General features: G+C 42.5%; 1 long non-coding RNA gene across 1 annotated transcript in view; it reads left to right on the top strand.

Annotated features, from left to right (window-relative positions):
- Positions 1-10019: 10019 nt before the first annotated feature.
- LOC137157385 (uncharacterized) overlaps positions 10020-25516 on the top strand; it is a 61332-nt gene continuing 45835 nt past the window's right edge. The window contains exons 1-2 of the long non-coding RNA XR_010921101.1: positions 10020-10124; positions 10482-10563. This is a non-coding gene — a long non-coding RNA (uncharacterized lncRNA). The remainder of the gene's footprint in view (positions 10125-10481; positions 10564-25516) is intronic.

Here is a 25516-nt window from a genome sequence, read left to right as displayed (position 1 = left end):
CTTCTGTAATAAGTATCTACATTTCTAATTGTGAGGGAGACACACTGAAATGAAGGAGACATACTGCGCATTGTGTAGTAGGGAGTAGTACCCTTGATTTTCTTGCCCATTGTTCTTTCCTATAGCCAAGGGGAACATATCAATTTTTCCGAGAAGAGAAATTCCTCCTGTACTCTGCTGCAGCACTAAGAGCTTTGGAGGCTCAATGATATGCAATCACTGTTCTTGCCAATGCAACAGGACACCAGTTCAGCTGCATTTTTGGCTCAACACCATGCTTTCTAGGAATCACTTAACAACAACAAATAATCAGGAGTATTATTGAGGGAGGTAAAATTATTCAAGTGAAACACCCTGCCCCTTCTTGTGAATGCACTGAAGTTGGCTCTCCTAAGCAATTAAGCAGAACACACATTTCAAAAAAAGGTGTCTGATATGTACATTAGGGTAAACAGAATCTCAAGCCTTGTCAATGCAAGGTATTGTTGCTGAGACTCTTTAAATGGTTGCTTTCTAATGCTTGGCTTTGCTCATACATGCATGCTCAAACTGCTACTTGCACTTTGCGGTCACGAGCACCTTTACTTGGTGTGCCCTTTGAGCAGTCTAACATCTGCAACATCCACAAGTATTAACATTTGCGCCTTTTAAACTCACTGGGGCCATCCTCAATTGTAAAATGCATCCCCCTCCCTTGGTTCCACTGCTGGTCTCTGGGGAGTAGTAACGTCAGAAGCCCGAGTCCAAGTCTAATCTCTGATGTTCACACTGAGCACTTTTCTGATGGTGTTATCTTACCATTGAACAATAATGAGCTAAACATCCATTTATACAAACCTGTTATCAGTTTCCATGTACTTGGATATTTATCAATAGCAGTAGTTTTTTTAACAGCACCCATTTTACTCTAAGAGCCTAAATGCTGACCATGGGAAATCAATAGGTTTGAGATTTTAGGTTGATCCTTCCCATCACCCAGTTCTTTTGCCATTTAGGAAAATATATGCATCACATACATGTACTTAGGTCTCTGAATTTAAAAATGCATATATTCCCAACTGTGCATGAATTTGGATAAGAGCAGGTCTCGTGGGTTCAAGAATGTCTCTTGTACAGCCTTCCTGGACAGAAGGACAGATATGCTGACAGAAGGAGATTTCTCTGCTGACATAGTAACAGCGCCACCTCCCCAGATTTCATTAGCTAATGTGGAAGAAGCACACTGTCAGCATGGCTGTGTCTACACTGGGAGGTTTGCTGGCACAACTGGGTTGGCTAAGAGGTGTGTTCCCCTTGCCCATACATATCCCCCCCTCCGACCAACATAGCTATGCCAACAAAACTTTGTAGAGTAGGCTACTACTACTAAGAGTTGTACTGGTATAACTACATTGGTAAAAACACCCCAAAGTGATAGTTATACCAGTACCAAATCTGTATTTAGATCAGACCGAAGCCTCAATGTTTATTTTATCCAGAATGGTTCTCCCGTCACTTAATACAGTTCCACCCAAGATACTGAATTCCCAATTCAGAGGAGGACTTTAGTTAAAAAAAAAAAAATGTTCCTCTAGCTGCAGCAAGATCTTAACAGAGAATTAAAAAAAGAAAATTGTCTTCGAACTTGGAATCTCTTGGGATGAATTACTTTGACCAAGTACCACAACATTCCTAGTGATCCTTAAACCTGTTAACTGAAAAATCAACATCTGCCCTACGTATCATGCTACAGGAGCTGATGAGAAGCCTTATCTGAAAATGTCATCTTTTCAGATTGCAGATGCTTAACACAGGCCATCTGTTCAGAGGAGTTTGTCATCTAACAGTTTGCAGGGGCGTGTATGTGGGAATGTTTTTTGATCCTTGACCTAGAATCACTGTTATATAAACACAGGGATTATCAATAATTTCACATTACAAATTAGGTCCTCTTTGACTCATTAAGAGCTGCTGGATTGTTTCTCTGGCTGTTCTGACTCATTTGGCCACCTCTCTGTTAATGAAGATAGCAATTCATTACTTTACACTAGCCTAAGGACCCAGAGGTTAACTTGGTTTTCCCTTTTAAAATGACTTTTACAACCACATTGCAGCAGCTCTGTCTGCCTTGGCAAGATACGATTCAGACTAAACCAGCTGACAGCCTCTGTCACTCATAAACTATTCCAACCTCAAAAGATTTGCTTCCAAAATTATGGCTGGATAAATCTGAAGTGCCCAAACCTGGATTAGAGTTGTTAACTTCCATTGACTCCAATTCAAGATCGGTCCCCCCCCCCTTTATTTTTTTTTTTAAATCACGTATGACATTACATCACTCTCTTGCAGTGGAACATATAATCAGAAACCCAGATGCTAACTTTCTCCAGAGATTTTGGAAGAACCATTTTTTCAGAGGTAAGAATCTGAGCTATGACCTTGTTTCTCAAGCTTTAAATGAATCAAATTCAAAACAGCTTTCTCTCTCTGTTTGTCCAGCTCTAGAACCAGGATTAATGACAATACTCTTGCAACAAAAAGTCCCATGGCATCTTTAACCCTTAGAATTCTACAAATCGGTATTCTCATCCTCCGGGTTCTAAGTGGAGGAAACTCAGATCTCATCTATTTGTTCCACCTAGCCCTGGCTTCTGTTCCTTTCCAGCAGGAGAACTCATGCCCTGCCTAGAACTTCCCCCACAAGTGCTGAATGTGCCCCACTTCCTGAAGAAACCCTCTTTCACCTCCTATCTGAATTTACTAAGGGCTTCTTGTTCAGCCTGGAGCCACTTCTTTGCTCCATGACTCTGGTAGCGCACACTGGTGAGGTCCATCTGCCCCCTGCTCCTTCTGCAAAAGGTGGAGTGGACTACAGTAGCTCCCTTTAAGAGTCCACCCATCCCTATTCTACTGGGAAAATATCTCAGCACGGCATCTTACCTATAGCCACAAAAGTCCAGGAAATTAGTTAGCCTTGAAGGTGTAAAGCTCCTCAGGCCTGGGCAGCTTCCTAGAGGTTTATAATCGCCAATGGTCAGGACCATCTTTTAAACCACATTCCTTCAGAAGAGGTACCTCTAATATCACACCACCACCTAGAACCATTCTAGGGAGCTGATACAGTACTCAAAGTACAGAGTGCTGCCGAAGAAGCGATCAGCTCGACTCCCTACAGCACCTAAATGAAGTTTGAGATCTCCCATTAAAATACCAAAGAATGAGTAAATAGATTAAAACAAAACAAAACCCTCCTGAAATCTTATGCAGTCAGAGGGAGCTATGGCAGGAGCCTAATGGGGGAAGGGAGAGAAACCACACTGGGGGGGGGGGGGGAGGACGACGGATGGAGGAATATGGAGAGAACCAAAAGGTGAAGAAAACTAAGAAGCAATAACATTTATTTTAATTTTTTATCTTATCATTTTTACTATGATACGGGGCCACAGGCAAAACCCAAGCAGATTGTTTTGCTCGTCCTGTAGAAACATTATGAAATCCAGATTGAGAAAGTGTTCTGATCCTTTTGAGGTTGGCATTTTTAACTGGATTGGCTTCACGACGGCAGCACATTACTGCACAACTCAATAACGCTAACCAGTGTGGAAAAATGCCATGTGCCGACAGCTATTTTCCACCATTTTTCTCAGAAAAATCTGAAAGAAATGCAGAAAATTGATTTGCAGCCCTAGCAGGGATATGGAGAAATAGTAGTAGGAGGCTTCAGGCCAGTAATTTACGTTTCAAATATCATGGAGTGTATTGCCTATAATTTCAAGGGAGAATAATAATTAAAAGCACAAACTCACCATTTCTTACAAGAGAAAACGCTGAATATAGTAAGTGCAAGAGTTTCTTTAAGTGCTTAACTCTTCCAGTGGAGTTTCAAAAATTAAATGCAGTAATAATATTTGTCATCCAAGACTATCCGAAATAACTTTCCAGTCTATATAGAGGAAATGCTTCACCCACCTGTGAAATGCAGCCATCTCTGGAATGAAACATGGCAGCTTATACAGAGCGTTAAACAGTACTGTAGGATAGGAAGTGCAAAAAAATTCTATGTTCAGTTTTAAAGTACAGAGAGATTTTAGAAAGAGACTACAATTAATACAACGAAGATTGGATTTCTTTTCCCTAAAAGATCAGCTCTATTTCAAACGAGAATTAATTCAGGGAAGTTTTATGGTCTGTGTTATACAAGTCAGACTAGATAACCACTGTGGTCCCTTCCAACCTTATAATCTATGCATTAGCCACAATGGAATCTGGCTAGGATATTGGAGCAAATGGCTCTAATTCTTATTCAAAGTGCCCTGAGCTCTTTAACTGCTACAAGAATCTAGGTCCTTGGTTTTATGCCTTATTCACAGTGGTCAGGCCCCCGTTTAATGTCAGATTTGGTTCACTCATTGGGAAGAGCACTTTCTATCGATTGATTAGCCTCCCCTCTACAGAATCTTGGGTTTCTTTAGGGGCCTTCTGTCTAACTACTGACCAGGCTTAACTCCACTTAGCCTGTGAGATCAGCTAGGTTACATTATATGCATTTAAAAGTTAAGACTGCTGAAAGAACATTTAATTGTACAGAGCTGCAGTAAGACATAAAATCCCCTCTCCCCTACCCCCAGGCCATGCCACCCTTTCTTCTGTGCTGCTGCTGGTGGTGCTGCCTTCAGAGCTGGGCACCTGGCCAGCAGCTGCTGCTCTTGCAACCCCTCTACAATAGTCTTGTGCCCCCCCCCACGTTAGATCAGGACCCCCCAGTTTGAGGAACATTGTATTAGGCCCAGACTTTCAGAAAAGTTCAGTTCCCACTTGGGAACTTAGTTACGTAGCTAGATATGCAAGCCTGTGTTCTATGCTTGCACGGGATTTGTGTGTGCACAAACTGGGAGACTACTTGTCTAACCGGTACATGTACAAAATGGATGGATGCAAGGATCACTGGATAGGCCCGTAGAGAGGTGGGAAAAGATGGGAGACCACATATCACCCCATTTACATGAGGGGCCTCACAACGCAGTAAACCTCCTTCCAAAGGAATTCCTTAGAGAGATGCCAAGTAAAGAATAATGCTATTGTAGAAGAGTGGACTCACCTCTAGTGTACCCCCTCATAGCTAGACATAGTATAGAAGGAGGAGTCTCTATCAACAATCAGTCCAGCCCTGCACTTTTGTTCCTCTTGTCATGACTCAGTCCTACATCCACAGTTTATTTAGTCCCACCTCATTCTAGGATAACGAAGTCCAACAAACAAGATTGCAACAAATAATTCTAACCCTGTGTCAGGTCCCTAGCCTTGGGAGTCAGTGATCTTTAGCCCCTCACCTCAAGACTTCACAACATCTATCTTTGCAGGCTCCACAGCCCCTCCCAATTCATCCTTCTTTCAGGGCAGGGACTCACTGGGTTCCCTTGGACTCCTCCAAAACAAATCCCAAATGAAAACACCAACAAACCACTTTTTCCCCCCTACACAGGCTTAAGCTTTCACACATCTTAAATTTTCCCTTTACTCTGTTCCTCACTCAAACACCTTCCTGGGGGGGTTGAGTCCTACCCTTTTATAAGAGCTCATTTCTGAAGCGTACTCCACCCTGCTAAGTTCTCCATTTTTCTTCTAATCACTTGTCAAAGTTCTGTACGCAGGGGAGGACCCAAAGCACTCTTTCCTGGGCTTTCTCTTACCTCTAGTGCAGTGAAATCTTCCCTAGCCTTACAAAAATCTTCCTAGAAACCTCTTAATGCATAGAGGAAAAATTACAAAATTCCCTTTCCCCTGTAGCTCTTCTACTCTGGACTTTCACAAACCCTCCAGCTCCTCTTCCCATAGCTGGCACTCATCTTTAATTGAGCCTGGCCTTCCAGATGCACCCAGGTGCCCTAACTAAGTGCTTCAGCTCCTGTTAATTCTTTTAGAGACTGGATGTGATATACACCTCCATCACAACCATCAACATGAAATACAATGGGTATTTGTGACGTTTGTGAACGTTTAATCTTAGCTGCTTCTTGGTGTACATTGGGAAAGATCTGAGACAGACCTTCCTTGAAGGCAATTTTCAGAATCATTGACTTAAATGTTTGGCTGAGGCCTGGCCTACCATTTTGCAGGTGCATTCTGCTAGTAACAGGTACAATAACTTGCATTTGCACACACCATTCAAATGTGGATGCAGAAGCACAAATTACAGCTGCAAAAGGGAAATCACCCTTTTGAAACTTTTGCCAATTCCGAGGACACTGTTGTCATGAGCAACCGCAGTTAAAGTTAAATAATGTTAGTGAGAATTAGGTGTGTGCATTGAGAAGTGAACATTCTCTATACAGTGAACAGGGCACATTTGCAAATGGCTTCATGCTGCACAGGAAAATTACACTTTTAAGTTCACAAATCTCGACTGAAAGGCATGAGGACATTTTTAAGGCATTTATTATATCCCCAGTGAGGAAAAATCTTATAGACAGTGCTGCATACATCTTAGAAAAGTTACTACATTTTTATATTTCAGTAGGTGATAGTAAGTACAGAGCAAAATCTAAATACTGTTTTTTATAAAAACAGGAAAAGCTAGAAATGGGAAAGACAGCTAAGAAAAATGTCTGGGTTAAAAAGGTGTTTTGAGGCCTATATTTTCAGCAACATGATTTGACCAGTATATTATGACTGTATTTTACATACCTTTTTTTCATACAAAATGCATCACAAAATGCTTCATAGATACAGTTGAAGAGTCAAATAACAAGCAGATATTGGCTCTTTTAAAGAAAATATTGACCGAACTGAAGTTAAGCTCAACATTTTCTCTGGATCATGATATATCACAATATTCACTGAAACACAAAGTCAGTGTATGCATTGTCACATGCATTCCGATTCTGTTCAGTGGAATGTCCTGGAAATCTCTGAGTTTGGCTGTGAATAAAACTGGAATTGGGACAGCCTGAAGCAGTACAGTATGCTGGCACCCTCCCAAGCTGCCTCCCTGGTCCCCAGCATCTAAGAGTTCATAAAACAAAACAAAAACAAAAACAAAGTAAACCTACAGCTCTTATGGTTGTGAAAAAATGTGAACCAAGTGTCATGTCCTGGTGATCACATTCACATACATCAGTGATGTTTGCCTGACTGCAAAAAGCTTGAAAAAAATAGCTCTGAGAGGTGTGAAATGCCCCATTTATCTCAGTGAGGTGTTCATTTAGGTATCCAATGATGATAATTTAAAATCACCATTGATAACTATTTCACTATTCATCAAAACATGTAAGAAAGGAGAGGGAAGATCACAAGCCACTGTGAAAACTCACATAATAAATAAGCTTGGCTCAAGGGAGGGAATGAAAGCAGGAGCGGCAGGAGCCTCAGGAGAAGTGGGTATGGAGGAGAGGAGGATACATAGCTATCCTCCTCTCCACCCGGGCACTTTTAAATTGCTGGGTCCCTGGGCAATTTCCCCCTTTGCTCCCCCCTGTCGGCAGGCCTGCATGGACTACAATCACGGTTTTGCTTTTGCTCTTGCTCTTGCTCTTATTACAATAGATCATTGGCTCATTTGTGCAACAGGAAAAAACCCTCAAGTGAAAAACAAAGGAAGCCAAAACTGATTCAAGTGAAGAGCTGCTGCCACATATATCGGTATATGTACTTGTGGGGGGGGAAGGGGCCTAAACTACTACAGATGAGGGGGTGCAATCAAATAAGTTTGAGAACCACTGGTTTAGAGCAGCACTAAATTTATATATCTCCAGTGGGCAGTTTAATTTGTGGGAGGAGCTTAGAAGAGCACCATCAACTTTTCTTTTGAAAATACAATGCTAAATGGCAAGGTGAAATTAAAGGTGTAGAAATATAGATATATTTACCTCCTGTTACATGAATAAAAGATTTCCCAGATATCAGTATAGCCAGTGAAATGCATGCACCCTGCTGGAGACCATACAATCATATTTCAATCTCATAAATATGGGGGAGGAGGGGGAGAGAGGGAATCTTCATAGACACAATAGTCTTCATGTAGATGCTCAGTAGCAAACCTGACTCTCGGATGCACCAATGCAACCTTAACTATTTAAATTGGACTTCACTGGTGTAATGAAGGGCAGATTTTGGACCTTTGTTCTCACTAGCTCGCTTCTATCTCAGAGTCCCTTGGACCAGGAAGTGTAGATTACCATTATAGGATTGTTATTGTGCACAGGCAATTATTAAAAATCAATTGGGGAAAATATTGTATTTTATTTTCTTGTGTAGAACTTCAAACTTGAATAATTCAACAATACATGAAATGTTCCTGTACTTATGGTTCTGGGGGCAGCTTTTGGAACACTTTGCCAACCTTGTAATGGCTTGTCATTAACAAGCCTGCCCTAATGTGACATTCCACTTCAGCTACCTCTCTGAAAAGGTCTTTTCCCCCCCTTTGCAGCAGAGGGATGAAACTTAGGTTATCCACAAAAAGCAGGTGTTACAGCACTGCTCCCTGGGGAGGCTAGTTCAGTACCCAAATGTCCTTAGTCCTGAGATACAGTACATTGTAGTACAGTAAATGCGTCATATTGCACCAGCTTCCTTGGGACTCAAATGCATCCTGCAATGTATCATTGCGGGCTGCTGTCAGCAAAGGTTGTTTGAAAGGGAGGGACTAGTCATCATAGGTAATAACAGCAGAGAACTACAGGGAAGAATGAAAGTCAGTTATTTTTCCCTTTACGGGCCTCCTATATCCTCCTCAAAGATTTAATCTTTAAATATTCCAGTTATTTTATGTCAAATGCAGACCTGGTTTAAGTGGAGTTAGCTCCAATGGAAATAATTGGGCCAAAGTCAGCACTGCTGTAAACAGTAGCACAGGTGATAAAATAATACAATCTACATCAACTTGGAACCAAATTCCGTTGGTGTAAACTGGTGTCACTCCACTGAAGTCAGTGGAGCTTTGCTAGTTTACCCCAGTGGAGAACAGGGCCTTTATTTTCTTTTGCCCTGCACCTTGGATAGTCATTTCCACCAGTGCAAATTAGGCGTATAATGCTATTCTGATTTGGTAGCATTTTACACTCATGTTGCACTGATGTATATGAATTCACAAGATGCAGGGCAACAGAGAATCAAGTCCTTGATGCTCAGAGAGTGTACAAAACAAGTGTAAATTACACCACAAGCAAGTGAAAGGAAATAGTGTGGCCAGAAAAGCAATTAACAGAAGTGTGCAGGATAGGTTTGTCCTGCACACAAGTTACAAGCTTTTTCTGTTACTCCACCCCCATTCTCCCTGCCCAGTATGTAAATTACATTTATTTTGCACACACCCCCTGAATACCAAACCAGTTCAAGTTGTACTTGACAATGCCACACAGCTTTTTATGTCACCAAGAATTAGAACCTTCAGACCTGATTCTTCATTGCCTTGAAGTGAAACGTATGTGTAAAACACAATCACTGGTGTAAATGAATGGAGGAGTCTGATTTGGTAGTATTTTAAATCAACTTTGCACAGGGGTAAGGCCCCATCCTCAAAGATATTTATGCTCTTACTCCTATTGCAATTAATGGAAGTTAGGAGTCTAAATACCTTTGAGAATCTGGGATTCAGTGACTGCACAAAGTGCAAGCCAGTGGATAATTCAACTCTATATATTTATGTAGTAAAGCACTTCCAACATTGGGCTGCTATTAAAGCAAGATAGAAAGTAATTTCTCCAAGCCCTGATATGCAGAAATCCATTCTTCAGCAAAATGGACGCCCTAGCAAGAGGTGGACAGTTTGATTAAGGGTCAACTTCTGCTCTTAGTTACACTGGTGTTAATCCAGAACAACTCAAAGTTACTGTGGATTTTCATCCAAGTAACTAGGAGCAGAATCTGGAGCTATACTACATGTGCTGGCATATGAACCACATATGGTGAACAAAGGGTTAACAGGAGTGACTGTGAGCTCAATTAACCCATCTGGCTGCACCTGGAGGGTGTGTTAGGTTTGAATTGTTATCAGACCCAGCTGGGGGAGGACCTGTAACTTCTTCATAGTGAAAGGAAATGAAAGCTATTAGAGGAAAAGATCCAGAAGGATTATGGTTCTTTCCTGGGGGGATAGGAATTGAGAAAAACTGTGAAAGAGGCGTAATCTTCCCTGGTGAATAAAGGCAAGGCTCTAGAGAGGTGGCTGTGGGGATTGGTGTGCTGGAACAGGGAGCTGGGGAGACTCTGGGAAGACTAAAAGTTGAAGTCTGGATGGACAGAGGTTGCTTTAGTTGGGCTGGTTTTGTATGGAGTTTTCTGTGTTGTGCTGGAGGATGTCAGTGGGGAAGCCTGGGAACCTGCTAGTCTGAAGAAGTGTGGGGCTGCGGAAGAACCCAGAACAGATGGAAGATGCTGTGTTGATAATTTAGACTTTTTTAGGACATGATTTTTATAGGACACTTTTATACCCCAGAGGGGGGTAAGACTTTAAAGTGACCTGGATGGAAGACTAAGTCATGGGAAAATGCATGTCATTGTAGAGCTGGAGTGGCTGTCAATAGGGGATATCAGATGAAGAGACTCTGATACAGAAGACCCAGCCATGAGGGAGCTTATTGGCTGGTGAGTCCTTCTTTATTCCAATTTACATCAGTGGAATGGGGAGCAGAGTCTGGCTCATTGTATAAACTATGAATTTTCTTCTCAGTAATGTGAGATGTTTAGATTGCATACTAAGGTGTGTGTTCTGAAACCAAGTTACTGGGAATATCTGAAATCAATTAACTTGGAAATCACTGTGTGAAACCCTTAATGGTGGTTGAGATGGGGACAGGGAGTGCTAAAGCATGCATGTGTGCACACTGGGTTTGAGGAGAGGTTTCTTATTCCTCAGCAGATTCTTTTTAGGGGAAGATAGGAAAAGAAGATTGCAGAGCTGGTAATATGAAGTGAGAGTCATGACTACTTTAGCTTAATAAAGTAACATATGCTGAGTGTCCTGGAGGTTCTGCTGCCATTGCCACATGAGAGACCAGATTTTGATTCCTGTTCTGGTTCTTTGCTTTTCAGGCTAACAGCAGCTCAGGGTGTTGCAGAGGTTTCAGTCTATGATAGTCAGAAGCAACCTTACTGACTGAATAAAAGGGGTAGCATGGGTAGAATCCAAAGGGATCCAAGCCCATCTTGTCTGGATAGCATGTGGGGAGAAGAGCAGGAAGGGAAGAGAAATGAAGAGACTGTTAGCACTTCATTGGGGTCATAGGAATAGTGCTTGGATTTAAAAAAGTAAATGACATGCGCCCCACTGCCGCAGCTAGTCATGATGTGGAGGATTCAACAACATATTTGCTGGAAAGAGAATATATTTTTTAAACATGTGGCTCTCAGTGAAACCACACTTATAAAATTTCATACAATGTATGTTTTGTGGCTGTTGGGACTGACTGCAGTTCTCCTCAAGGAGGCTTAAATCTTCCAGTATGAATGCAAAAGCCCTCTCTCGGCTTTGCTGAATTGAGAGATCTCCAAAAAAGCCCGAATGTGAAAAGAATAGTAACAGCTAGAAATTCCAGCCAGCGGGTTCGAGTTTTCCAAGGCCTGTTTGCTTTGGCCTGCCTCTGCCATTCCTTTCTTTCTTTCTTTAGAAGTGTGAAACTGGTTGGTGGCTGGTGTTTGTTCTGTGGTCTATGCTAACTGTTCCATCTGTGTAAACTGTGTCTTGCCAGCCTGGGAGTTTAACAACACTTTCCCTTCAGCTGGCTCAAAGGAAAATGAAGGTCCTGTTAAGTGGGACTTTCAAACTTTGTGAAACACTGCATGGTGTTTTAACACAGAACAGGAAGGCCAGCTGTAGGCCAGTTTTTATTCTGGCTCTAGGTAGCTGGGTCATCTTTGACCCCCAGATCTTCAAAGAATGTAGATAGATAGATGCCTACCTTCCTTAGGCACTTTTGTAAGTCCTACTAGGCTTCTAACTTTCACTGAAAGTCAATGAGGTTAGGTGCCAAACTCACTTAGGCCACGTCTACACTATAAACTTACATTGGTATAACTACATCGCTCTGGGGTTTGAAAAATTCATGCCCCTGAGTGATGCAGTTACACTGATCTAATCACTGCTGAAAACAGTGCTATGTTGACGGAAGGGCTTCTCCTGTGGACAGCTACTGCCTTTCACAGAGGTAGATTAACTACACAGTTAGGAGAAGCTCCCCAGCTGGTGTAGTAACATCTTTGCTGAAGCACTACTGCAGCGCAGCACAGCGGCACTGAGGCAGCAATGCTGCTGTAGTATTTTAAGTGTAAACCTGCCTTTAAGCTTTTTGTAAATCCTACTAGTCACCTAAATACCTTTATAAATCTGGTCTCACTCTAGGTCTGAATGGCCAATTCAGTTCTGAACTAAGTGTGATTAGCAGGGACCTGGGCTTCATTCTGTCTTTGGGTTGCTAGATCATCCTTGACCTAGGTCCAGTTTCAGCTCTGGATTGGCATTGATTTGGGGTTCTGGATTGCCAGGTCAGTACTAATTTGGGCATTTGATGGGTCTGGATTGCCAAACTCTGACAAGTTCTGATTCCAACTGTGGAGAGCTGGGTGACCTCTGGACTATGGTCTGAGGCCTGCTCTGAAGTGCAGGCTAACTATGATCTAAGTCTGGTCCTGTCTCTGGTTCACAGGTTGGCTTTGACCCAAGTCCAACTATAGCCATGGGTTGATGGGTCAGCTTTGAATCTAAGTGGTGGGTTGACTCTGACCCATGTGAGACGGCAGCTCTGGATTGCCAGGTCAGCTCTGAGTTAGAGCAGACTCTGGCTGGGTTCTTCTCATAAAAACTCTGTGGTTATCTTTGATTGTATTAGAAGTTTCTTGGGTTGTCATTTATACAGAAATGATGACTGAAAGGCTATTTTGCCTCTCCTTTTCACACTGTTGCATTTTTGGCCCATAGTGTATATTTTCCCTTCCTAGGGTTCACTGACTCTGCTTACAATATGCTGTGCAATGCCCTTGCATATGGCTGCCTTCTCTGGTTTGGTTTTGTGTTTTGATTGTGTGCTTCGAGAGGGTATGCTTTCAAAACCATGCATGTGTTTTAGCTGCCTAATTCCCATTATGCCCGATTCCCAAATACAGAAGCTGTGCTGTTAATACACAAGTAACGCTTTGAAAATGGACTGTAAAATGTAGGGCCTGCTAATGTCCCAATAAGTGAAAGATATATCTGCTCTGGGAAGCCAAGTGCTGCTCAGGAAGCAGCACTCATCGGATGCTGCTAAAACAATGTTCATGAACATTTAAATTCCTAACAGCTGTTGAGTTTGATCATATTTGCTCTTTTTAGTATAAATGGTCCAAAAATGCCTATTTTTCATGAGATCTAGCAGATTTTTTTTTAAACAAACCTGAAACTAAAAAGCTGAAACTTTCACTTTCACAACTGTGCTTTTAAAAGCAAAATGTTTTGAAAACCAAACATTTAACTTATTTTTTGTAATATATTTGGTTTCTAGTTTGTCAAAAAACTGGAGAACTTTGACAAACTTTAATTTTGGGGGACGAGTCCATGGTCAATGGCAAACCTTCCAACTAGCCCTGCTCTTTGAAGATTTATGTGAGAGTCTCCTGGGAAAAAATAGGACAGGGGGGCTGCTCTCACTTACCTCTCCCCACCAGCAGCGGTAGATGTTTATTATGTAATGGAATGTCCATTCATAATGAAGACACTTTTGTACCATTGTGTGCCCTAGCACACAAGCCCCTACCTGCTAGCACCTTTCAACCAGACATATTTGTGCAAATGCACAACTGACTTCTAATTACACAAATCCAGCCATTAGAAAAGTCTTCCCATTTTAAAGTTATACTGTAACCAAGTCCTAATGTGGGCAGATAACTGCATGCATGTGTTCTCTTATGGTGACATGGGAGGGGCTAGAGCAGGTGCCTATTAGAATTACTATTCCTAACTGCAGCTCAGTCCTGCGGTGAAACAAATGTGGGTGGGTCCTGCACCAGTGCAGATATCCCATTAAAATCATTAGGGCTCCAGATGCGTGCATGTTTCCAGTGGTGCTCATATCACAGGATTAGAGGCTGAATTGTCACCTATGCCCTGATCCTCCATTGAGCTCTGTTTGTGTGAAGGTGTGACGTTGAGCTGAGATTCTCACATGACCCCAGGATCTGGGGCTTTAAGAAAAACACCAAATATCATGACTCTCAATAAAATTACAAGGGATAGCAACATTCAAATCTGATTTTTATTTATTTTTTTAATTGTGGTAAAGCATCAAGCTTTTTTTTTTTTTCCTAGCCTCTACCAGTGTGCTCATAAGAACAGATAATGGCATCGTAAGATTATACACTGTAAAGTGAAGAATCCAGAATACATTTTGATTTCCCTTTCCTCTGCCTTTCCCCCGCCCCGCACAGAAGTGTTCAGGTTGATTCTCAAGAAAACCATTCCAAAGTAGTCAAGTTCTAGTGACCTATTTCAAATTTGAACCCAGAGAAATGGGAGGTTTTTAAAATAATGACCAGAATTAAAAACAACCAAACCACAAGGGAAGAGCCTCGCTTAGAATTCAGTCTGGTGAGGAGTGATGGGAAATATTTGGATAACTTAAATTTATGAAAAGTCAGATTGTCTTTTAAACATTTCACCAGAGCTGCACAAATCATTCTGGGTAAAACAGCCCTTTGCAGAAGGCCTGTGACCAGCCTGAGTTCCCTTTATCCTCTCTCTCTAGTGAGGATTTAAATGGTGCATGGTCCTTCTACTGGGGTGAGGTTTTTTTCTTCCTTCCCCTCCCACACCCCATAGCAATTTCTGTGTCATGCTAGTGCATGTCACCAGATGACAGTGCTATAAATATTGATTACCTGAATGTTTAGCCAGTTGCTGTTGGAGAAATGGTTGTCAGTTTTGATTGTGGTTCTTTTTCAGTGCTGAGCATAGTGTAAATAAAGCTATAGGTTCCTTATCTGGATTTCTCTGCCTTATTCCCTTAGGTTTTAGGTGTAGCTGTTCCCTACTGACTTTGCCCACAAATGAGACCATGATGCGAGAATGTTACAATATGAAATCTCACCACCACACTAAGTCTAGGTAGCGGTTTACAGTAGGGGTCCACACAGGTGCAGGGGTCTGGACAAAAAGCACCTCTTGCAGGACTGGGGCCTGCATATATCCGCTAATCATCAGTGTGGAGGGAGTTAACTCTCTTCTTAACTCTTACCAACCTGTACAGGGTGGTCTCACCTGGCAAGGTTGGAGACTGAAGATTGAAGTCAGCAGACAAGGAAACAAAAATAGCTCTCCGGGAAGCAAAAGGGGGAGGGATAAACCTGAGCTGGCCTTTCCCCCACTTTTAGGTCTCTGCTTATATAAAACATTTGTCTTTTATTGCCACATGTGCATGGCAAGTGTCAAGAATTGAGGCTTGGAGAAAACAGTACTTGGTGTGAATTTTTGGACTGGCTAGTCTAGTTCAATACTTTGCACATGGATAATCTGTTCCTATAAGGCATACTTTATTTCACAAGTTTTGAAGAGTTGGGTGTGATGTGGAAAGGTGGGACCTCAGTTTCTTGAGTCTGGGTATGTGCAGACTACAGGAGTGTGTACAAAATGGAAAGATCTATTTTTTCTGGTCTCTTCTGCTTCCTGGAGCACTTACTGATTTATAGCTTGCCTAGCAGACAGCTGAACTATGGTATCCTTACCAGGCAGGGATTGACTAAGGGCTTTATCTAATGTGTCACGCCAACACTCTGCTGAGATGAAGTGGTAGCTGTTGACATTGGCACAAAACCTATTCTCACCTGCATCTGTGCATATTCAGAGGATGGAGGGGACAGATTAGTGGTTAACAGTGAAGCTTGCACTGCTTCTATCACTTCTAAAGGAAGAATGGGCTGCAGTGGCATGTCAAGGGGGGGCCGGGCCCCCAGGCGCTGGCCGGGGAGAGGGGTGCCAAGCTAGCCCTTCGTGACGTGCAGGAGGTGGGGATGCAGGAGGCTCTGAGGTGTGCCCCCAGTACCTCCCCCCACTTGTTATGAAGGGCTGGCCCAGCCCCCTTCCTCAGGCCTGGGGGGTGAGGCTTCCCCATCCAAGCCGGTGCTGGGCTGTGGGCCTGAAGCAGGAGAGGCAGTTGCCACATGGCCAGTAAGAGCAGGGGGGGAGAGGTTGCAGAGCCAAGCCTGCATTTGCGCCTGCCCTGTGCCTTACCCCCTCCTCCTTCCCTCCCCTCCCCCCCAGGTACAGAACCCTCTTCCTGAGGCTGCTGGGGGGTGGAACTGGAACTCTTCCTGCCCTGCATGGGGGGAGGGGCATGAGGCCTGTGGGGGGGCTCAAATGTAGGCTTGGCCCCTAGGTGCTGGAAACTCTTCATATGCCACGGATGGGCCAGGGGTTAGGGCACTCACCTACAATTTGGGAGACCTAGGTTCAGTTCCTTGCTTGTTACTCAAGGTCATAGAGAGAGCTTGTAAGTCACTTAGCTTGTCTGTTCCTCACTTTCCCCATCCCTAAAATAGGGAAGTGCTATTATCCTCATCTTGAGGGGTCTTGTGAGGAGAAATATGTTCAATTGTGAAGTGCATTGAGATCTTTTGATGGAAAAGGGCTATATAAAGTGTCATAGGACTGCAGAGCAGGTGTTGGTATAAAAGTGTGTAGGGGGGTGGATTTCCACATGTTGGGCCTGACTTTTTCTGCTCATCCTGGTGTGAATTAGGAGTAACTCCATTTAAGTCAATGGAGAATGGTGCTTCATCTCTCTTGATGGGTTCTGAGCTGTAGCCATGGGCTGGGTGAACTATTAGTCACTTTCTCACTTGCATGCTAGTGCAGTTGCAGGATGGGAGAACCACACAAGCAACAAATTTGGCTGCTAGAAATTGGGCAGGCACAACCCCAGAGTGTACTATAAAACCCTAGTCTATAGCATTATGTGGTTGTTGAATATCCACTTCAGCATTCAGCCGAAGCTGATGAGACTGTCGAGGTAACCACCTGAGAAATCTAATTGGCCAATACACAGGGGTGTTAATTCCCTTCAAGTACTAACTGAAAGTGTCACCCATTTAAACTGAATCAATAATGTGTTTATTTTTATGGTTGTATTATAAGAGCAATAATCTCAGTACAGGGTGTTTTTGGAGGATTAATAACCCCTATCTGAACCTTGGGATGTCAGTCCCTCCAAGTCAGTCATTCATCCCTAGGAAAGGCCCTGTGCCTTGATTGTTTATTGCTCAAGTCTAAAAGTAATGGGACCCATCAATGGCTTCTAATAAATTAGCTCTAACCTTCCAACTTCCCAGCATGCACTGCTTTGCAGCCAAAGCTGCCTTCCTTTGAATGTAGCAACATGTAATTTTCACACAAGTTCCTTTCTCTCTGTTTTCCATACTTGCAGGGGTTAATCTAAGGGGAAAGTGCCAGTCCTCTTTCTCTGCTAATAGCAGAGGGATAGCTGGCCTTCTATCTCTGGTTTAGATAAACTGAGCTCCCTTGCAGCTCCCCCTTCTCTTTCAATCCATTTGAATAATTGCCACTTGCTTCCCTTGCTAATGCCTGGTTTATCAGCTTGGAGTCATTATTCCCCACTTGATCATGCTGCTTTTCCATGGGGGCAGCCCCATTACCTCTATGGAGTCTCTCTTGATTTTCTCCAGTGTTCATAAGAGCAGAATCAGGCCCAGTAAGCAGACAGAAATAACATAGACGTAACATTAATAAAAGTAGCAGCCTTTTCACAGCAATGCTAGTAATTAAAAACAAAACAAAACAAATTCCTTGGGTCGCACTTGGGAGGCTTTAGCTACTGGCCAGATACATCAGACAAATATCCCATAACAGACAGACATCAGCTAGTCACTTACTAAGCCCTGTAACAGAGTCAACAAAACTTAGTGGAAAATAATCCAACATACCACACAAGCAAAGGATCTATTTGATGCTGTTTCCTAGCCCGACGCAGCGTCTCCATTAAGGTTCCAGTGACGGTAGATGGAAGCTAGGAAGCAGGGAGGCCTCTAGGAAGGCTTCTTCGAGGCAGTGCTAAAGTTGCTTTTAGCTGCAATTACAAACTCAATTAGAAAGTCATTTTGGCACTAATGACACAACGAATGGCTGACAGTTAATGGGCTTGGCAGGCTGGCCAGCCAGTATTGAACACAGCCAAACAAAAAAACAAATCAGAAGCTACAGGAGGTCAACAGTTTGTCAGGTCTGCTTTCTCATCTGGTGGGCACAAATGTCAAATGCAGCCACTCAAAATGAGCAAACCCTTTCCGTCAAAGGTGGCTCATTGGGATCCAACCACAGATGGAGTGCTGGCTGGAAAATTCAGCTCTAGATCACCATTGGGATTTTAACAGCCTCAAAGTCTGAGGGAGTTCAGCTGTGGGGTTGTAGTTTGGCTCACCACCGTGTGAAATCTGGACCTGAGATTTCAGTTTAGACCCATCTCCAGTTATGAATGCCTTTGCCTTCTGGGAGGTGAAAGAGGAAGCATAAAGCATACTTTTAGTTACCTATGCCAGAGAGAGGCCAGTGCATTAGCCTGCTTCTCCCCTCTCTGAATTTAAAAGCTGTGTTGATACCTGATGGAAGCCTGGTAGTGTTTTGCCTACAAGTTGAGTCCCAGATTAGATTAGAAATTCTCTCCTCTGTTTAAGGAGAACCCCTGGGGACTTCAGACTAAGTCATATTGAGGAGATAGAAAGAGGGGTGACTGGGTTCATTCAAAAGAAGGAAATCTCAAATTTCAATCACATTCCCAGTGTGTGTCTTCCTTCGATGTGCAGTACAAAAGCACGTCACTGGGTTCACAGAACTAAGCTACTGTGTGCAAATTCCTGCATGTGAGCATCATCCCTGCAGCTAGGTTTTAATACATCACATACAGAATGGGGTACATAATATGCTTATAATCTAGCAGGGTTTTGTTTATTTCTTACCAGGACTTTCCCTGGCTTTTCCAATATTGCTGGTGAACTATTACACAGCAGTCATTTTTGCTGGCAAAATGAGAGCTTCAGGTTTCACTTCATTTCCAATGGAAAACTACCCAGGGCCAGATCATGAGCAGTTACCCTGGTGTAAATCCAGAGTAATTCCACTGACTATAATAAATGCACTTTTCTTGTATTATGAGCCAGAGGTGGTGGTATAATTTTTCTACTGCACTAGGGCTGAGGTGGCAGGATCAGAGGTCAAAACTCCATTATTCTCGGCAGTGGACATACGTTAAAAAGACACCCCATGCTCTAAAGAGCTCACAGGCTATACACTTTAAACATCTTTAGTGGCTTCAGTCCGAAGCTCTCAAAGGGCGCTTTGGATATGAATTTGACACCTGTATTTCACAACAGCCCACCTATCTCACAGGCTATTTTACTTATAGGGAAACTGAGGCACAATGATGGCATGTCTTACTCTGTAATATGTTCAGTGTCTGAGGTGGAAGTAGATCAGACATCCTAACTCCTAGTCCTGTGCTCTTAGACATGCTCTGTCCTTCATCAGCACAGGGCAGGCTGTATGCTGAATCTCGAGCACCGTGTGACTAAAGATATAGCCTTTAAATGTAAAGGCTAGGAATAGGGTTGCTAACTCTGAGATACAAAAGCCCTGAATGTGGATTAAAAAACAGCTTTCTTACTGCTAGGGCATGTGACCCTGAATTTTTCATAACATGTTTGGCCTGTCTCCGGAGAGACTGCTGTAAAATGTGATTGCCCATCCCATCTCCAGCTCACTCCTGCTAATTAAACACCTTCAGTTCATCTTTTTTTTTTTTTTTTTAATTTTGTCTGGTTCCAAGAGGATATTATTTTTAGCTCCAGAGGGTTAAAGGGGAAGGGAGTTGTGCCAGATTCAGATTGTTAGGAGAGGGGGACAGAGGAAGAAACTAAGAGGGGGATTTGTAATGATTAAAATTCCATTTAATAATAAGACAGGGCCCCAGTGCCCGGGCCTAGCCTAAATTAAGCTCCTGAGGTGGGAGCTCTGAAACGCCTCTCCAGATGATTTAATTAGGTGATGGGCATTTCCAGATTCTCTCAGTTCCACTTGACAATAAATAAAGGCTCAAGAATTTACCCTAGAATCTAATGAAGAAAATAAAGCCAAGATATTCACCATGAGACCAAGTGGTGTGTTGCAGGACCCGATGAGCTAAGCACTTCAGCTGGCATGCTTGCTGCTTAGCAGCCTGACCCACGTCCAGCTGTGGTAATAAATGGTGTACTAGCACAATCCTGATTAGGGGGCCAGGAGGTTAATCTCCAGGTCTCTGTCTGATAAAGTCCATATCCAGACACCATGATCTGCGGTCTATTGATAATCTCAGAGCCTGCCATTATTTAGTGGCGGCTCTGGATTGAGGTGTACAGTCTGTGGTCCTGGCTCAAGCCATGCAATCAATCTAAGTCAGTTTTGCTCTTTTCTTATTCTGCTTCTCCTCCCTGGCCCCTCCTCCCTCTCTGTTCCAGTGATTAAAGATGCAGGATTCCTGGCTGTTTCCTGAGGGTGCTGAATGCTGTCTGAGGCAAGGCAAGTCTGTCATGTTAGGCAGTTTGGAGGAGGAAAGAGGGAGACCTTCCACTCACACCAACCACTAAGATCTTTAATCTTAATTCACACAGAACAAAATGAGGCAGCCTCATTTTATGGCACAGCTTCTCATGGAGTTAATAGATCTGTCTCCTTTTTGTCCCCTAGGGAGAAAAAAAGTCTTTGCAATGGGGCGTACAGCAATACAGTTGGGGGGGAGGGGAATGCAGCAACTTCATCTGAAACCCTACCCTGGTTTTATTTCAGGTCTGATGGGGGTGTGATAGGGGAGGAGGTCCAGAGATTATAGCAACCTAGGTCAGGAGTCAGTCAAAAGCCTGGGGATCCCTCCCATCCCACCTCTTCCTCCCAATCCAACAGGTTCCATGATCCATTTCCCTGCCCCCCCCACCAGCCCTTGGACAGAATGTTAAGTGGCAGCTGCCGTGGTAGGCTAGGAGTAACCCCCCTGGATCACAAGGATGTGCTTTAAGTCCTCCCCCCGTTGATGGACAGTGCATTTTCCAAAGACGCTTCTGGGAGTGAGGGAAACTACTTCCATTGAATTTCAATGGGGGTATGTGTGCTTAACTTCATTAGGTGCCTTTGAAAATCCCAGCATGAGGCTAAAATTAGGGATCCTCTAATAGTGGGTGCCCATCTTGATATGTAGGGCTTGATTTTTTCAGAGGTACTTAGCATCCAAAACGCCAAGTTAGGCCCCCTAAAATCAGTGGATACTTTGAAAATGTTGGTGTAAGTAAATAACCAGCTGATCAATAACACCATGTAAAGGTAACGTGTTTGTTACATAACTGCCCATTAAATGTGGTCACCAATAATCCTTGTTTATTACAAGGCAGCATTATCTAGTATAGTGGTTCTCAACCTATTTACCATTATGGGCTGCATATGCAGCTCTCTTGTGGATGCAGCTCACATTATATACAGATATACACACACTACCTCTATGGCCCTGAGGACGTCAGATGGGCCACAGTTGTGTGCTGATTGGGCCATGGGTTGAGAACCACTGATCTAGTGAGCATATGGTCAAGAGTTCTCAGTTTTACAGCTGGTTCTGCTACTGATTTATTAAGTGGCTTTGACCAAATCATCTTGATTTATCCAGGTGCTAAGCAAATCCCACTGACTTCAGTGGGGATTGGAGAGCTCAGCACTTTACAGCAGTATTGAACCCTGATGTGCTACAGACTTCTTCTCTGTAACATGAGAATGTTTGTTCCTTCCACAAGGAAAATGGGTCTTAATTCATTATTGTTTGTAAAGAACTTGAAATCCACAGGAGTGTGAATTCTTATTTAATACATAATAATTTGATGATGATTCCCATCAGATTTAGTTAACACTGTTAATTAAATATCAATTGAGTTTTTTTTAAAAATAATTATTGAGGTTTTACAATGATATAATGGATCCACATTTTATTAGATACTTGTTAATCCTCAAATTGCATTTAGCAGTGGGTAAGTAGTTAATATTTAACAAGATTTATTAACTAAATTATAATCAGGTCTGTTAGTGGGTAGAATTCATTGGAAGCCGCAAAAGTCTAATTACTGGAGATTTTAAAATTAGACTGGCTAAAGCAAGATAATATAGGGCTCATTCCTTCATGCAATATATTCAGCAGAACCTTTGCCGCTGACTTCATTGGAGCAGTGTGGTTACATGCTGTAGCTTAGGAAATCATCTGTACTGGCAGTAGGATAGGCTAGGTAACCTAAAGGAGCTTTCCAATCTATGCAACTGTGGAACTAACCTGCTCTTATTTGAATTATTCAGTGTGACATTTTTAAAGAGGTCATAAGCCACCCTTTAATGTTGTGGGTCCAAAACTGTAGTGATAATTGATAGTGGGCACAAATGCTACAGTAACATTTAGAGAGAGGTGTGTGTGATGATTTTTTGTTTTTATTAGACCAACTTCTGTTGGTGAGAGAGACAAGTTTTTGAGTCAGAGTGCTGTGAGTTCCTTCCCCAGACCTGAAGAAGAGCTCTGTGTGGGTCAAAAGCTTTTCTCTCACCAACAGAAGTTGGTCCAATAGACGGTATTACCTCAACCACCTGGTATCTCTAATATCCCAAGACCCATACGGTTATCACAACACCTCATACAACAGTAGCGTTTAAACATTTAAATTCCTGATTTGCAGTAATAGTGAGGTAGTTAGAAATGTAGGCCCTCATCTTGCACATTAAAATTGGGTAAAAAATTAAGGGTCAGTTTAAAAAAAAAAAAAAAAAAAAAAAAATCAAGCCCTTAATCAGATAGGTGTGTTTTTTTACCCATTCATAACTGATTAGAAATATTTTAATGTTTTTAATACAAGTTTTTGTTCATAGGCAAACATTGAGGTCTTGCATCTGTACAAGTAAGATTTTAAAGTACTCTTTGGAGCAGTTACTAAGTCTGAGAGTCAAAGGTGGAAAGCACCAGCACTGAGGCTGTGTTTAATATTCTGGTATGTACTTTTAAAATCACTGCCAGAAAAAGGGTGGGAGAGGGAAAGAGAAGAGCTCAGCTCTCACCTGATTTACAGCTTCATTCCCCTGTGTTCGCCATATGCATCATTCTTCATCCAAGTGCAGGGTTTCCCATGGTGCTGCCAATCTGGAAAGCTTAATATGAAGACATGAAAAAAACAATGAATCCTACCCATTAATTGCTGGGGTTTTTTATTTGGTTCCTGCCTAGCACGACATCTTCCATCTGAGAAAGCCATTAGTATTGGGAAGACGGGCACTGAATAAGCATTTCCCTGGAAATGGGACATGTTTGCTTTCTTTGGAAAGTGAAGTGCTGGAAGAAATAAAACTTGACAAAAGGGTGAAACTGCAAAAATAGAGCATGGGTCCTTCACCGTAAAACCTTCTTCAAGGATTTTCATGCATGCATAGCCCATACGTCTAACATTTGCTTCAAAATACCACACTCTGGGCATAATGCTACATATGCATGAGTGATGGCCTCTAAGTATTTTTCATATGATTTTATCATATTGTTTATACTGCTAAATTTGGATTTCATGGAAAGTTACTTCTACTAGAACTGTACTAACTATACAGCCCCAGAGGCTGAATGGGCAGAAGATGTACATCCATACAGCTCTGCTAAGCACTTCTTCAACACTTTCAGTGCTATTGCAATATATTTCTGAGTGTACCTTTAGTCTAGCCCTGCAACATTTTTGTTTAGACCTGGGTGAGTGCTATTTAAAAAAAAAAAAACCTGTCCCTTGCAAACTCATGTTCATATTCAAGTGAAGCAGGGTCAGTGTTTATGCCCCTTTTTCATCATTCCTTTCCGCATACATTTGGACCAATCAAGCTTGTGTGGGAGCTGTTGATGATAAATGTTAAGGGTATGTATGCACACAATTTAGTTCGAGCTGGTTTTTCACCTTAGCCACAGCCCTGACCAATAGGTGGTGTGTAAAGTGCATCAACCCAGGAATGGCCACGGGATGACATTTTGCTTCATACACCCTTCTGAGCCCCAGTTCTTCCCCTGCTTATCCCTTTCCATGAGGGGCAGGACTTTACTGCCCTATAGTAGCAGCAAATTATACCTCCCATTGCAGCTAAGAATACTCTGAGTACAGTGGTAGACCCAAGACTCCAACCATTCCCTGCCCATCTTCTCTGTGTGCCTGAACCTAAAGGCAAAGAAGCCTACATCAGATGTGAGAGAGGTTCTTTCTCCTTGTGTAGGTCTGTAGCCCCTGCCAAAATGTAGCCCTTTGGGTCAATTGATGAGAGAAAACAACATGTAAACTCAGCACCCAGACAAGAAATCTGACAGTTGCCTAACTTCTTCAAGAAGAAGGTCCAAAGAAAAGGTATAAAACTATCTCAAACTCCCTTATGCTGTTTATCTGCTCCTTCTCCCTGAGAGATCCCACCCCCAAGGGTTTCTTGCGCACCTCTTCCTGATTACAAGAACACGATCCAATCCCAGAACAGAAATTATACCATGTGATTTGCAGCCAGTTGCTAGCCAGGACAGACTGAATTTTGATTTTTGAGTATTAAATCCACACAGTGAACTGCTCATGATCTATCGGTGATATATTTTTTGAAAAGGCAAAACTGAATGAGTGAATTTGAATAACTAATACATTTGAACAATGTGCAATCAGCCAGTGGAACATTCTGCAAACAAACAAGAGGATTAATTAATTGATTAAATTATTTGCGGCAAACATCTCACTTGCCTGTGATCCTGTATTCATTCCTGCAGTGGGCCCCTACACAGCTCTGGCAGCACACCTCAAGGCTGACTTGCAACATTCTTTGCTTTTTCCATTCAAAGGTCTGTCTTTAGCAAAGACTGCCAGGCACGCTCAGTTAAATGATGATGTTGTATGAAAATGGTCATTAGGAGGTAGGCTGAGACTATATAAATCTTATTTTCACTTGTAAACAAAGTAGGATCTTCAGAGGCAATAGGCTAATGTATTAACCCTCTGTATCACTTAGTTCCCCTACCCATCCTCCACCACTGTCCCCAATATGTTTTTCAGTAAGGTGTATTCAGCACTATTGGCTCAGTCTCTAGTTTTCTGCCTACTGTGGAAGTACTAGTAATGTCCTGATCTACTATATTTTAACCTATTGAGAGCCAGAGTCTTGGGGGAAAATAAGAAAGGGGGACTTTCCTCTGAACGAGAATAGCATTAAATGTTGGTACTCACTTAGCAAAAGTCTACTTTCCCCAAAATTTGTCAAGGTACTTGCGGTAGATCTCATCAAGCTGCCTCAGGCTGAAAGGTACCTGGGTTTTCTGTTGTTCTAGTACTTTCCAGTTCAAATAAAAGCCCATAGGCAGGGAGAAAGGAAGTGAGCATGTATTACTATTCTGCACTCCCTTGCATTGCAACCAGATCCTCTCTGTTTTAACACTTTGCACCAGAGAATTTTGTTCAATCACTGGAAAGCGTCAGGACCCTTGTTTGGCCATTCTACATGCTCCTCTTCTCCACT

Source organism: Emydura macquarii, unplaced genomic scaffold (assembly GCF_026122565.2).
Source record: "Emydura macquarii macquarii isolate MOO-44397 ecotype Brisbane River unplaced genomic scaffold, CSIRO-AGI_Emac_v2 contig_1483, whole genome shotgun sequence".
NCBI classification, from domain to species: Eukaryota; Metazoa; Chordata; order Testudines; family Chelidae; genus Emydura; species Emydura macquarii.
The sequence above is the reverse complement of the archived record's forward strand: the minus strand, read 5'-3'. Positions and strand labels throughout refer to the sequence as shown.